This window comes from Amblyomma americanum, chromosome 1 (genome assembly GCF_052857255.1).
Source record: "Amblyomma americanum isolate KBUSLIRL-KWMA chromosome 1, ASM5285725v1, whole genome shotgun sequence".
In the NCBI taxonomy this organism is placed as follows: domain Eukaryota; kingdom Metazoa; phylum Arthropoda; class Arachnida; order Ixodida; family Ixodidae; genus Amblyomma; species Amblyomma americanum.
In genome coordinates this window covers 20,349,517-20,362,659 of record NC_135497.1, presented here as the reverse complement: position 1 = coordinate 20,362,659, position 13,143 = coordinate 20,349,517, and the positions used below count along the sequence as shown (strand labels likewise).

Sequence of the window (13,143 nt, the reverse complement as noted above, 5' to 3'; positions counted from 1 at the left end):
TCTAAAAAATAAGAAACGCAATATCAATTTGATAAAGGCTAGGAGGTTCATTTTGTTAGGCTAGTAAGTTCACCAGTGCCACCCCAGTAAGATATCTAGAAATCTGTAAAAAAAATCATCGATAAGCCGAAGACACCGGATCAGTATGTCGACCTGGCCCAAAGGGCTATGTCATTAAAGAGAAGTTTTTTAATTGTACTGACCTTAGAGACGGCTTTCCCTCAAAGAAGAAGGCAATGCAGCAAACACTTAGCAACTCTAGCTGCTTAAGACAGTTGTAAGGGATCTGGGGATGCCCGCGGCTTTGTGAGAAGTATCCGTCCTTTTGTTGCTAGCTCGGCGCCGCGGAGTGACTATTTGCCCTCACAAATTCCTGTCGGTGGGTCGGCAAGAAGCGGGTAATACCGCATTTACACTGGCGACCTTAACCACAGTTAAGATAACTACGGTTCCTCGTAAATATAGTTAGCCGCGCTCACACTGCAGACGAAACTGCAGTTACGCCACCTAACCACAGTTACCCAAACCGAGCTTGCCGACCCGTGGCCTCCGCGATCGGCTCCGACCTTGCGCCGTTGCTCAGGCCGTCCCATTCGGCGCGTAGCGCAATGGAGAAGTGTAATCACGGCCGGTCTCTAGGGGAGCGCGCGCTTTCCTTCTTATGGCCTTCGCATTCGCCGCGGAAGCAATTGGAGTTTTTCTCCAAGAGTTACGCCTTTCGCCGCTGCCAGGGGCGCGACGACCCCACTGCTAGGGACCGCTCTCTGCCCGCCTGCTTCTGCGGCGGCGGGCGGTGATCGCCTGGTTTCGTGCTGTTTTTTCGCTGCTTCTTGTTCAACGATTCACCGAAACGAAAGAAAACAAAAACCAAATGATTTATCTACATGTCAGCCAATAAGTTCACACGTGAACGGAGTTTTCATAGAAAAATTCGAACCATAGAAACATCAAAGGTCCAATCACTCTCGTTCCTTAAAGGTATGACAGGGAAATGACAGATGGTGCGGTCTGAAATGCCGAAGGTCGTATTTCGGTCAATTTCTTGCATGTCTCATAGTCCATGCCGAAGTGAAGTGCTGGTAGAGAATTTAGTTAATGCGAAGGTTAACGGAATGGTTTATGGTTTATGGGGGTTTAATGTCCCAAAGCGACTCGGGCTATGAGGGACGCCAATGTGAAGGGCTCTGGAAATTTCGACCACCTGGCGTTCTTCAACGTGCACAGACACTGCACAGTACACGGGAATCTAGAATTTCGCCTTCATAGAAATGGCTCAGTAGGTTAGCACTCCAACCACTAAGCCATCGCGGCGGATTCATATAAGTTTCAATGCCGCCATAACCATTGCTTTCTTTTTCTCGCCACATTGTCAGGAATAGGGTGTATCGTCTCCTGACTCGGCTACCTGACGACGCCATTGTCGCCGCTGCTTCCGCGAACTGCATTCCTCGCAGCTGCGTGTCGTATTATGTCTCGAATTCCGACTCATCCGCCTTTATATTGGTTTTCTAATAATCCTCCCAAGGTCCGAATTCGCCGATCTTAACGTGCAGAAAAGCCTGCCAACTTGAAATCCCTCTTATGTGCGAAGCGCAAACGTCACTGTTGGTCTGCGCTTGCTTTTTTTTTCCGAGCCTCGCATATTTCTTTGATGTCGCTTCTTTGATATCTGAAAATTTTCTCAGAATACTTCTTGTTAACTACACCAAGAAAGTCACCGACAGGAACGAGAAGCCAGCTAATTATGTGCATAAACCATCCAGGAAGCTTTTCCGACTGTGAACTTTTCTTCTTTTTGTTTGGCGCTCTTCTTACTTCCACAGCGTTGTTCATGCCATTTTCTTTGATGGGAAGTTGTTGATCACTCATGTACTAAACCGACTGAATCTGCAATAGATGTGCGTCAGTCGCGATGCTATAGATATGTAGAGTGTTTCAACCAACTGATATGTTCTGAACTTAAACATATTGAAGTTATGGATCTGAGCGCACCGCATTGGACACCTTGAATTTAGCTGTGAATAAATTTGTTTTCGTTTCTCTGAATCCGTCCAGCGTCATGAATTCTTGCTAAATCCGCTTTCGTGCAAAACAAAAACGGCAGCGCTTGAGATTTCAGGAGCTATATTTTATACGCTTCGGAATTCTTAGGAATCTGTCATATAAACGCTTCAGGTCGCTTATAATTCTACACACTGGTTAAAACCTGTCTGTAGGCAATCTGAAGATGCTGATAGATTTCTCTCCAAATTTAACGGGTAGAAAGTGTTGACGTGAGTGTACCAAAGCCTCATGCGACCATGCAGTCATACTGAAGAAGAGCACGCGATGGCGCGCGGTAGTTATTTTGTTGATTATAACTCTTAGCTGTCAAATCGAAGAGGCTGATTGCGCGGTCCTTGCATAATGCATAGGGGTGAAATATCAGGACCTTACGGTTACCACTCACGCGGGACGGACTTGGAGCGGGCGCGCGTTCTCCTTCCGCGTGAACGGCGGTCACAGCGGCGGAGCAGTGGGGCAGTGGCGACCCCTCCGCGGTGCGGTGGGAGGCGGAAACAGACCCCATTGCGAAGGCCGTAAGAAGAGAAGCGCGCGCACTACTCGAGACCGGCCGTGGTGTAATTATGCTAACTCTGTAACACGCCGCGAGGTGGCGACATCACGACCTACTGTATAAAGTAGGTCGTGGGCGACATCAACCCTGTTGGCACGTTTTCACGCAGAAGAACAGTGAATACGAAGTCAATTTCTTTAGACTCCTTCTTGCAGCTACAAAGAAGTCGAGGTACGTTGTTAAACAGTCACGGATTACTTTTGCATGCAGCTTTAGCGGTCGTCTAAAAGCCGACTGGGGCAACCGAGGCTTTTACCGTGCAACATTTCGTCCAGATTGCATGCCATCGTGCTGAATGGTTTTTGTGTGTGTGTGTTGCAAAAGTTGCCGCGCTGTATGACAAAACTCAGGTATGCTTTTTGTGCCTTTCACTCGATTTTTAAAGTACTGGGCAGCTACTTTACAGCGAAGCCCTCTCTGTCTCGAACAACATAATTAATTACGATAAGCGCTCGTGCATTGTTTATACGGCACCACGAGAGTCAGAAATTCTGAGCTCTGCTTTTTTTGCTCTTGAAGCGAGAACTTTTTGCTGGGCTTTGTTTCGCTATGTTGCATGTGTTCCTGGTAGGTGCAAGTGGTTTCGTGTAGCTAATGTGATCCCGCAATTAAATTATTTGCTCTGTGATAAAAACTGCATCGGTTCTCTGTCATGAGCTTCGCACCACAATCCTATCTGCTTCTGTATTTTTCAGATAAATGTACTTCTGCGTACCTTTCTGCCACTCTGACAGAAAAAAAACTTGGAATAAGTTTTCACGAGTTTCCCGCGAATGATGATCGCCGCCAAGCATGGCTGAAGGCCATGTCAAGAAAAGATTTTGTCCCAAATGACAAGTCTGCTAGCAGTGTCGTCTGCAGCCTTCACTTTTTAGATTCGGATTATACTTTGGGGTCTACAAAGCTGCGGCGCCTGAAACGGGATGCTGTTCCGAGCGTGTTCACGGGTTACCCAAGCTACATGCAGCCACAACCGCCACAAAAAAGACGTAAGTTGGAGCGATTTACGCAGAATTCTACTCCAAACCAATAAAGGGCACCAAATTTATCGAGCGGCCCTGATGAAGCTGCTGGTTCAGCCTGTGGTCGCGAAAAGAGCACAGGCCATTCGGCAACTTCTACCTGCTCGTTTTCTGTAGTGTATGAAGATAGCCTGATTCATACACCCTTGTTAGAAGATGAAGAAGCAAGTCCTAAAGGTGCAGGATATGAGAAACCAAGTGCACAATATGGAGTCGGTGAATTACAGCAGTCTAGTGAGGCCCTTTATTGCGCAACGCAAACTACCGATGACCTTCTTCCGCGCAACCAGTCGGATTCAAGGAATATAAACCGAATGAGAGTGCAATTGTTCAGGAAAGTAGATGCTATCGGGAGACTGCAGCGAGAAAACAGCCGCCGAAAAAAGAAGTTCAGTGGTTTTGAAAACCACACTCTCCACTCGGCGTTGAGAAAGTGCTTGGACAAGGTCGGCACAGCCCAGTTCTGCTTAGAAGACTGCCTAGCGGAACAGATCGCCAATGCGTCAAGGCAACGGCCCGTGTTGTCTCCAGACTTTGTCCGGGATTGTGTAGTTTTTTACTACTTGCCCCTAAGGCATTCCGTTACATACGCAACAGAGGACTGTTGAAATTGCCTTCAAAAACACGCTACTTCGCTATGTTGGCAAATCCAACAGTGAAAGTGGTATCACACCATTAATGAAAGAACGCCTAAAGCAAAAGGTGGGGCAGCTGAAAGAGCAAGCGCGGTTTTCCAATTATTGTGGATGAAATGGCTATAAGCTCCAAATACATCTACGATCGTAAAATGAACTGCTTTTTTTGGTCAGCAAACTGTGAGAGAAGACGCTGGGAGTGGAGAGAATGTAAACAACATCGTGCTTGCCAACAGGGTGCTGTGTTTCGTTGCAACAGGCCTGTCCACGTCGTACAAAATTCATTGCGGCTTTTTCTTCACTAACTGGTTAAGTGGCAAGCTCCTGTATCAGCTGGCAAAAGAAGTGATCGCTGAAGTTGAAAAGTGTGGCCTCTACGTCGTTCGGATCGTCACGGATAACCACAAGATTAATGTCAAAATGATGCGCCACCTGGGCTATGGCTCCCTCAAGCCAGTGCTCAGTCATCCATGTGATCCAGAAAGAAGCCTATTCTTGTCCTTTGACCAGTGTCATATTAAAAAAAAACGTGCGAAGCCTTCTTCTGGACGGGGAAATGACAGATGGCAGTCAGCCAATAACTGGAGAGTTTGTGAAGCAGCTCTATGTCCTTCAAAAAAAACGAGATTGTGAAACCAGTTCGATTCCTGACACAGAAGCACATCGAGCAAACTAATTTTGAGAAGATGCATGTGGGCAGAGCAGTGCAGCTGTTTTCAGATGAAGTTATCTCGGCGCTTTCTTTTTTGAAAGAATACCCCAGTTAATTACCACCCTCAGGCAGAACAGTTCAGGAACGCAGACGCAACAATATTGTTTATGAAGATAATGCAGAAGTGCTTTGCCATCCACAATGTGCCAACCGAACAGCACATGTGCATATGATAAAGCCTGACCAAATGCACTTTTTTTTGCGCTACCGACGAACGCCTACAATGGCTGGAGAAGGAGTTCCCAGACTACCTCAAAACTCTCTACAATGCCTGAAAAAGGAGCAGGAAAAAGTTTCTTAGTGCTGCAACCTGCGAAGCTATCTTGCTGACAAGCAAATCTACGGTACTATGCATTAAGTACCTTCTCGACAGCGGCTTCTTTTATGTTTTAACAAGGAACTTCTCGAGTGACCCCGTCGAGCTCCTCTTCAGTTATTTGCGGCAAATGGCTGGCGGAAACGACTGTCTGAATGCAAGAGCCGTGACATTTAGCTTGGAGAGGATCTTGCGGACTGGCAGCCTGTGCCCATCCCAAGCTTCAATAGTTGAAAACAAACATAATGTTTTGAGGTAGGTGCATGTTATCTGAGCTCCGGGACGAGTGCTCATAGTTGTGAACTGGTTGTCTCTTGTTTCAAAATAGAAAGCTTATCACATTTCAGGCCCTTGAACAACTACGATTTCACGATGCGAGCAGCTACTAGTGTTGCAGCCTGCCTGCTGACTGGAATTTTTTACAGTTCAGAACACACGAGCACGCAAATCCTGCTGTGCCGATGGGCAATGTGTTACAAGCACTTTTTGCTTCTATGTGGCTGCTGCTTAGTAGTGGTGGTAACTGCTTTACATGTATTGCAGTATGCATGGTGCCTCCCTGAATGTGACGTCCTCCGAACTTGATGTTCCGGCTGAAGCAACAGCACAGGCAACCACGCATGAATCGACCGAGACAGCGCAAGTTGCCCAGCCAGGTATATCTTGCATCAAATGTTTCTCAAGAGCTTACGCTTGGCTGGCTCGCTGGACTACTAGTGCTCTTTTTTTGCAGCCAACAGCGATTTGTCTAATACATATATTTGGCTGTTATGAATAGTGTGCATATTTTTGTTTCAGGTTCACGGGAACTGAAGATTTTGTGATGCACATTGACGAGCTCTTCACATCCCTGAAAGCGATGCTTCGTTCACCTACTCCTCGTTCACCTACTCCACCCATGTGAAGTGCCACCAAAAAGCGATCATTTCGCGTTATGTCAAGGTGAGTCGTACAACTGAGTGGTATCAATGCCCAAAATTTGAAAATTTTGATGGAATGCACGTTGAGTGGCTACATGATAAATGTCATATTTGGTTTATGCACAAGCTTTGTCTCTACATGCTGTCTAAAATTTGCTCTGCGGAACTTTTTTGTAGGTTAGTGCCAAAAGCTGTTTTTTTTTGTGCTCTCACAAATGGGAATACATTGCAGAATGTCTAGCTTCATATACTAATATGGGTATGTTCTATTTCAGTGTAGCGGCCCCCATCAACCACAGCAAATGCCAGCATCTCTTATATAGCAGGGTTCGTGGCGAGAGCAGTTGAGGAGCGGAGAACATGCAGCTTCTGCCCTCCCCTCCACCAGTCGGATGGACCCAGTCCCGTGCTGATGGGGCTCATTCACCTGCAATCAAGGGGTGGGCTAACATTCCCAAAGTCAGAATTTGTCACGGTCCTTGTGACCGTTAAGAAGGCTGTTGACATTGCCCTGCCGCACATAAAAAAGAGCAACGTGCGTGAGCAGCTGGCTGAACTGTTATTGCCTCGACTAGAGCAGTGCCCCCTTTTCGTTTTCCCAGCAAGGGATGACCACGCCGCAAGCACACTATCTGCAGTGTTTGATAAGTTCATGAGGCCACTCTTAGCCAACGTCGGCGCTACTGTGACAGACAGGGCTGCTTACCGCAAAAACCTGGCCTGCAAGCCACGGCACAGGAAAGTGCTCCGTGTTTAAAGTAAACACAATGTAAAAACGGATGCCGAACAATATGGCTCCGATTTTGTCTTTGTAAATAAAATGCCATTTATCCTCAAATGGTTTTATCTGTCCTCTTGCCAAGCTGTAGCTCCGGTGCTTTAAACCCTCTTTTTTGCTTGCCGCGCACGAAAGCAAAAAAAGAGACTAAATTCGCCTCAGTTCCAACCATACACAACGTAAAAAAGACCTTATGCATGGCAGGCTTTTATTTATTTGGGGATACTGCTATCCTCTTTCGGAGGCTGTAGCAGGATTTGGGTATAATATGTATACATTTGAACACGTCACAAAGGAGCCATCCACAAAAAGGAAGCCGAACATTTGACTGGGACAATGCATTCAGTGGCATCTGTAAGCAATAAAGGGACTATGCAATAAATTAATTGTGATTACGTAAAACAGTCGAGAGATAGGCATTCGATCACTCGTCACCCCAGTGCAAGAATTTTTGAGCTAGCATCAATAACAGCGAAGATATAGACGATTAAAAATTACGCTCCTCCTCTCCCTCTTCAACTCGTACACGAGGAGCACCAGAAAAAATAAAGAGAACAGCTCTGGGACTGGGCACCGCCCATGAATACGTCATCCGCTGGCGTTTATTTTTCAACTTCCGGTTGTCGCTCCTAGCTCCCCAGCAGCAGCGTCGGCGGCGTGACGGCATCTCTCCGGTCTCTTCTCCTTCCTGGATTGCGGCGCGCGTCGGGTTTCTTTGCTTGTCATCTGTGATAATTAGCAGTAATAAACCTGGGCCTCGAGGTGCGACTGCTCGCTTTTACGGCCACGATGGGCATCGAGCCCTATGCGTGCCCACGAAGAGCCGTGCGAGTGGCTCCGGAACTCCCCACAGAAAGAGGCGGCAGAGGAAAATTGAAACCATATGCGCGAAGGCAATGCCCTGGCTCGCGCTTGCGCGAGAGGGTCGCGCGGTGGCACGAGCAGACGATTTTCACGGCTACCGGAAGTGTGCCCGTGACGTCGTGGCTGCCGTGGCTCCAGCGAATGAGAGCGTGTGGTGGCCTGGCGACGTCATGGTACAGTGACGTCTTTGTTCCGCGATTTTAGTTCCAAAATATTCGTTGCATAGTGCTTTTAAAAGCTAAACATATTACACGCATGTAAGTACAAATCATATTTGTACCATTTCTAGAGGAAAACTGACAAAACTCCTTGATCTCTACATATCAAAAGTAATTTCAGGTTCTAAACTAATATGTAAAAGAACTGCAGAATTAAAATAATCCTCTCCGCTCAACTGTAAAATGTTCCGTGTTTTGAAACCATGAACGGCTTCAGAACTAAAGAAAATTGCCTGCGTGTTGTGAAACGAACGCTCTCATGACGGTCTGCCTCACCCCGGTCCTAAGTTTGCGTCATAATTTAAAAAAAGCAATTGCCTAATTGCACCAGTCAGCTACTTGTGCTGTGCGATAATTTTCTAGTGCTCGTCGCACACAGAATGCGACAACTGCGTTTTCGTCCTCTGCCCCCGTCCGCATCAGGAAAAGCGAGCCTTCGGTTGGTAGGTAGGAAAGACTTTTAATGCTCTAGAAAGGTGCTAGTAGCAGACGAGAAAGAAGAGGTCCATCTTCCTTCTTCTCACAGGGTCGGTGCCCCTATTCCAGGGCTCCGCTGAGCTTCGCTGCTCGTTGGGCGTGCTGGATCAGACCTTGTTGGCAACCCAGATCGCCGCTGGAGAGCCGGCTCTCCCACTGTTCCGCACTCGGGTCTTTGCGAAAGCTGTCGTTTTTACTGCATTCCCACGTGATGTGGTACAACGATGGTTTGCTGCCACACCACGGGCAAGTGTCCCGATATTGCGTCGGGTAAATCTTGCTAAGGATATGCAGGTTTGGGAATGTTCCTGTCTGCAATCTTCGCCAATACACTGCCTCTAGTTGATTTAGATCAGGATGAGGCGGCGGATAGCGGATCCGTACCCCCTTATAGTAGTTGAGAATGTCTGAGTACGTAGGACTGACTCGGTCGGGTAGATCGTCCGATTGGGAGGAAGCTCGGCTCGTATACCCTCGAGCTACCTCGTCGGCGCGTTCGTTCCCCGCTATGTCGGTGTGTCCTGGTACCCAGTAAATGCTATGTATGACTTTTGGTGGGGTCGCGCTCTGGAGGAGCCGGAGCGCGGCGCGACCTATGCGGCCGTTCATGTAGTTACGGCACGCTTCTCTCGAATCTGTAAGGATGGTAAGGGACATGTTGCTTCGATAACCGGCTACCGCCGCTAGAGCTACGGCCAGCTCCTCCCCTTCGGTTACCGTGCAATCCCTTACTGAGGCGCTAGCTAATTCCTTTAAGTTCGAATCAATAACTACCGCCACTGTGCTGTTATGTGAGCTTCTTGTATACGGAGCCGCGTCCGTGTATACCGTTGTGGATTTTGTAGCTAGATTTTGTTGTACATACCTCGCCCGGGCTGCCCTACGGGCCGCATGCAAGTTGGGGTCCATGTTCCGGGGAAGGGAGCGAACCTTTAGCGTCTGGCGGATTGCGTCCGGTATGCTCGCAGTACGATTCTCGAATTCCGCAGTTCCGCCTAGCCCCAGTCGGCTAAGGAGCGAGCGCCCCGTAGGAGTCTGCTGGAGCCTAGCTAACTGCGTGACCATTTGGGCTTCTTTGATCTCTTCGAAGGTGTTGTGAATTCCAAGAGCCAATAGTTTTTCGTTGGAGGTGTTCATTGGTAGATGCAGGGCTGTCTTGTAAGCTTTGCGGAGTATGGTGTCTGCACTATCCACTTCTCCTTTGTTGAGGTTGAAGTACGGGAGGGCGTAACCCACGCGACTAACCACCAGGCTCTGAACCAGGCGCAGGGTATCCCCCTCTCGCATGCCGCTCCGCTTCTGCGACACGCGCGTGATCATTCTGGCGACCTGATTGGTCGATTGCTTGAGAAGGCCGAGCGTATGGCCGCATCGCTGGTTGCTCTGCAGCCACATTCCCAAGACGCGTATCTTGTCTCGTTCGGGAATTAGCTGTCCTTCGAGGGAGACATTGAGGGACCCTTCCTTGTGTTTCCCTTTGTGGACTCGCAGGAGTTCTGATTTTTCGGTGGAGCAGGCGAGGCCTCGTGCACTGGCATATTCTTCCACGCAGGCAGCCGCTGCTTGCAGTCGTTCTTCTTTCTGGCCGAGCGACCCAGTGGTAACCCAGACCGTGACGTCGTCAGCGTATATTGCGTGCTGTATGCCTTCGATCTTCTCGAGTTGTCTTGCGAGGCCGATCATGGCCACGTTGAAAAGTAGTGGCGAGATGACGGACCCTTGAGGTGTGCCTTTGTTTGGGGTCGAAAATTTAGCGCTACGAAGGTCTCCGAGCCCAACCGTTGCAGTGCGGTTGGAGAGAAAGGCCTTCACGTAGCTGTGAATTTTCTCGCCGCAGTGGAGGTTGTCGAGTCCTTCCATTACAGCCGTGTGGCTAACGTTGTCAAAGGCTCCTTTGATGTCGAGGGTCATAACCACGTTCTCGCCTACGCTCGGGACGTTGGTGAGGACTTCCTCTTTGAGTTGTAAGAGGATGTCCTGGGTGGAGAGGTGGGCTCGGAAGCCGAACATACTGTGGGGGTACAGGTCTTCGTCTTCCATGTAGCTTTGGAGCCTCCGAGTAACGACTCGCTCGTAGAGCTTGCCTAGGCAGGAGGTGAGTGAGATAGGTCGGAGATTTTCGATCTGGAGTTTCTTACCCGGTTTGGGGATCATTACGACCTCTGCATGCTTCCACTCTTCAGGAACCGTTCCTGCGGCCCAGTGCCCGTTGAGGAAGGTGGTCAGTTGGTCGACCGCCTCGTCGCAGAGGTTGCGTATGAGTGCGTTCTGGATCTTGTCTGCTCCCGCCGCAGTGTTGCGCGTGCATGTCTTTATGGTAGCGAACACTTCTTCCCTGGTGATCGGCCTGTCTAAGTGGGTGTTCGGTTTCCCCAGGTATGGTTTCGCGTATGCCGCAGGCAAGGTCGTGCCGTAGCATTTCTCTTTGGCCTTATCTAGCAGTTCCTCTTCCGTACCCTCGAAGGTGTGGACGAGTCTGCGGATAGCTTTCCCGCTTTCGGCCCTGGTTTGGGTAGGGTCGAGGAGGGTCTTGAGTATACGCCACGTTTTGGCCGTGCTGAGGGTGCCGTCCAGCGAGCTACTGAACTGCTGCCAGCTCTGCCTGGCCAGTTGGGTCGCGTACTCCTCCGCTATCTTGGTGACTTCTGCGATCCTGAGCTTGAGCTTCCTGTTAAAGCGCTGCTTCTTCCAGCGCTTGGTGAGTCCTCGACGTGCCTCCCACAGCCTGATGAGCCGAGGGTCCACCTCAGGTGTTTGCTCGGTGCGATCCACTTCCTGAGTGTACCGCTTCTGGATGTCTTTAAGTTGTTGACACCAATCATCTATGGAAGTAATCCCCCCTTCCAGGTCCGCGCAAGCCTTGCGGAAAGCCGGCCAGTTGGTGATCTTGGCCGTGCCGAGCTTGCGCTTGATGTTGGTGGCTGCTATCGTGGTCTTCAGGATATAGTGGTCACTGCCTAGATTCTCCAGCAGATTCTCCCACGTTGCGTGCTTCACTCCCCTGACGAACGTTAAGTCCGGACACGTATCCGGGCAGATCGAAGTGCCAAGGCGCGTGGGATGAAGTTGGTCTGTTAAGAGGGTACATTGGATCGCTTCCGCCGCGTCCTCGACCTGTATACCTTTGTGATTATTAGTGGGGTATCCCCATTGCTGTCCGCGAGCGTTGAAGTCGCCTGCAATGAGCAACGAGTTGCTTTTCGCAAGTTTGCTGGCCCCTAGAAAGAGTATATCAAAATTCGCGTCCCGCTGGCGAGGCGGGCTATAGAGGTTTACTAGAAAGACACTCTTTTCCTTACGCTTCTTTTTGGGAATAATTTCCGTCACTAAGTGTTCAATGTTGGTGTTGGGAATTGGGTCATGGGCTATGGCTACCAACTTTTTGCTGACCAAGGTTGCCGTGCGTCCGCTATCGTAGCACGTATATCCCCTGAGTGACGGTGTCGTGTTAGTTTCCTGTAAAGCTATTATATCGGGTGTTGAACCTTGCGTATGTAAAAACTGCATTAGGAGTCCCTGCTTTTGGCGGTACCCCCTGCAGTTCCATTGCCAGATTTCTAGTGGAGTTTGTTTAGCCATTGTTTTGGGCATTGTTCTGATTGGAGCCTTCAGTTCCGAAACGGCGCTCGTGTATGAGCCTGTCCCGGGCCTCGTTTGTTATTCGTTGCGTATTTTGACTTTTGACGTGGCTGCGGAAACTTTGGTCCTGCAACGCAACTTTTTGCTGTAGTAATGTGATGTTCTGTTCTGACAGGTTGAGTTGGACCTGCATGGCATCTAATCTTGCATGAGTGTGTCGGAACTGTCCTTCGGTGCGAATCATGAAATCCTCCATGCTTGCTCGCGCCACTGTGCGGCGAGAGGAGCGGTCACACCGCTTTCTCCAAGGCCGGTCTCGAGGGGAGCGCGCGCGTTCTTTCATACGGCCTGCGCATTCGCCGCGGAAGCAATGCTAGTTCAAGGCCGGTCTCTAGGGGAGCGCGCGCTCGCGTCAAGACCGGCCCTGGCTAGTTTTTCTCCGGCAGTTACGCCGCCCGCCGCCGCTAGAGGCGCGACGACCCCACCGCTCGCTCCCCGCCTGCATCTGTGGCGGCGGATGGCTTTTGCCTGCTTTCGCGCTGTGGTGCGCTGCTTCATGGTGAGCGCAGCACGGAAGTCAAAGAAAACAAAATGCAGATGCTTAAGCTGCGTATCTTCAGCACAGATCCTTCGTCACAACATTTGCTCGATGAAAACATTTAAAATGAGGAATCACTCTCCCATTCCTCAAAACTATGTCGAGAATTTCTTGTTTTTAATCCAGAAGGAAATACTGTGATCACTTCATCTCTTATATATCATGGTCCGTGATTAAATGACAAGTTAATGCTGAGAGGAAGATAATGAAAACTCTGAGAACGAACGTTTTGTGCTCGTCCCATAAAAATGTACTATATCGGGGAAAAAATTATCTACGACGCTTGAGCCGTAAATCTGATAGCGCCGTAGCTGGTGGCTTGAGACGATACTTGAGTCGTTGAACTGTAAAATAAATTGCAAGATTGCTGGGAGGCGTATATAGTACTTAATTACGCCGATATCGCT

At 49.2% G+C, this 13,143-nt stretch overlaps 1 pseudogene; it reads left to right on the top strand.

Moving 5' to 3' along the window:
- The first annotated feature begins 6,125 nt into the window (after positions 1-6,125).
- LOC144131097 (uncharacterized) lies at positions 6,126-6,979 on the top strand (annotated as a pseudogene).
- The last annotated feature ends 6,164 nt before the right edge of the window (positions 6,980-13,143 follow it).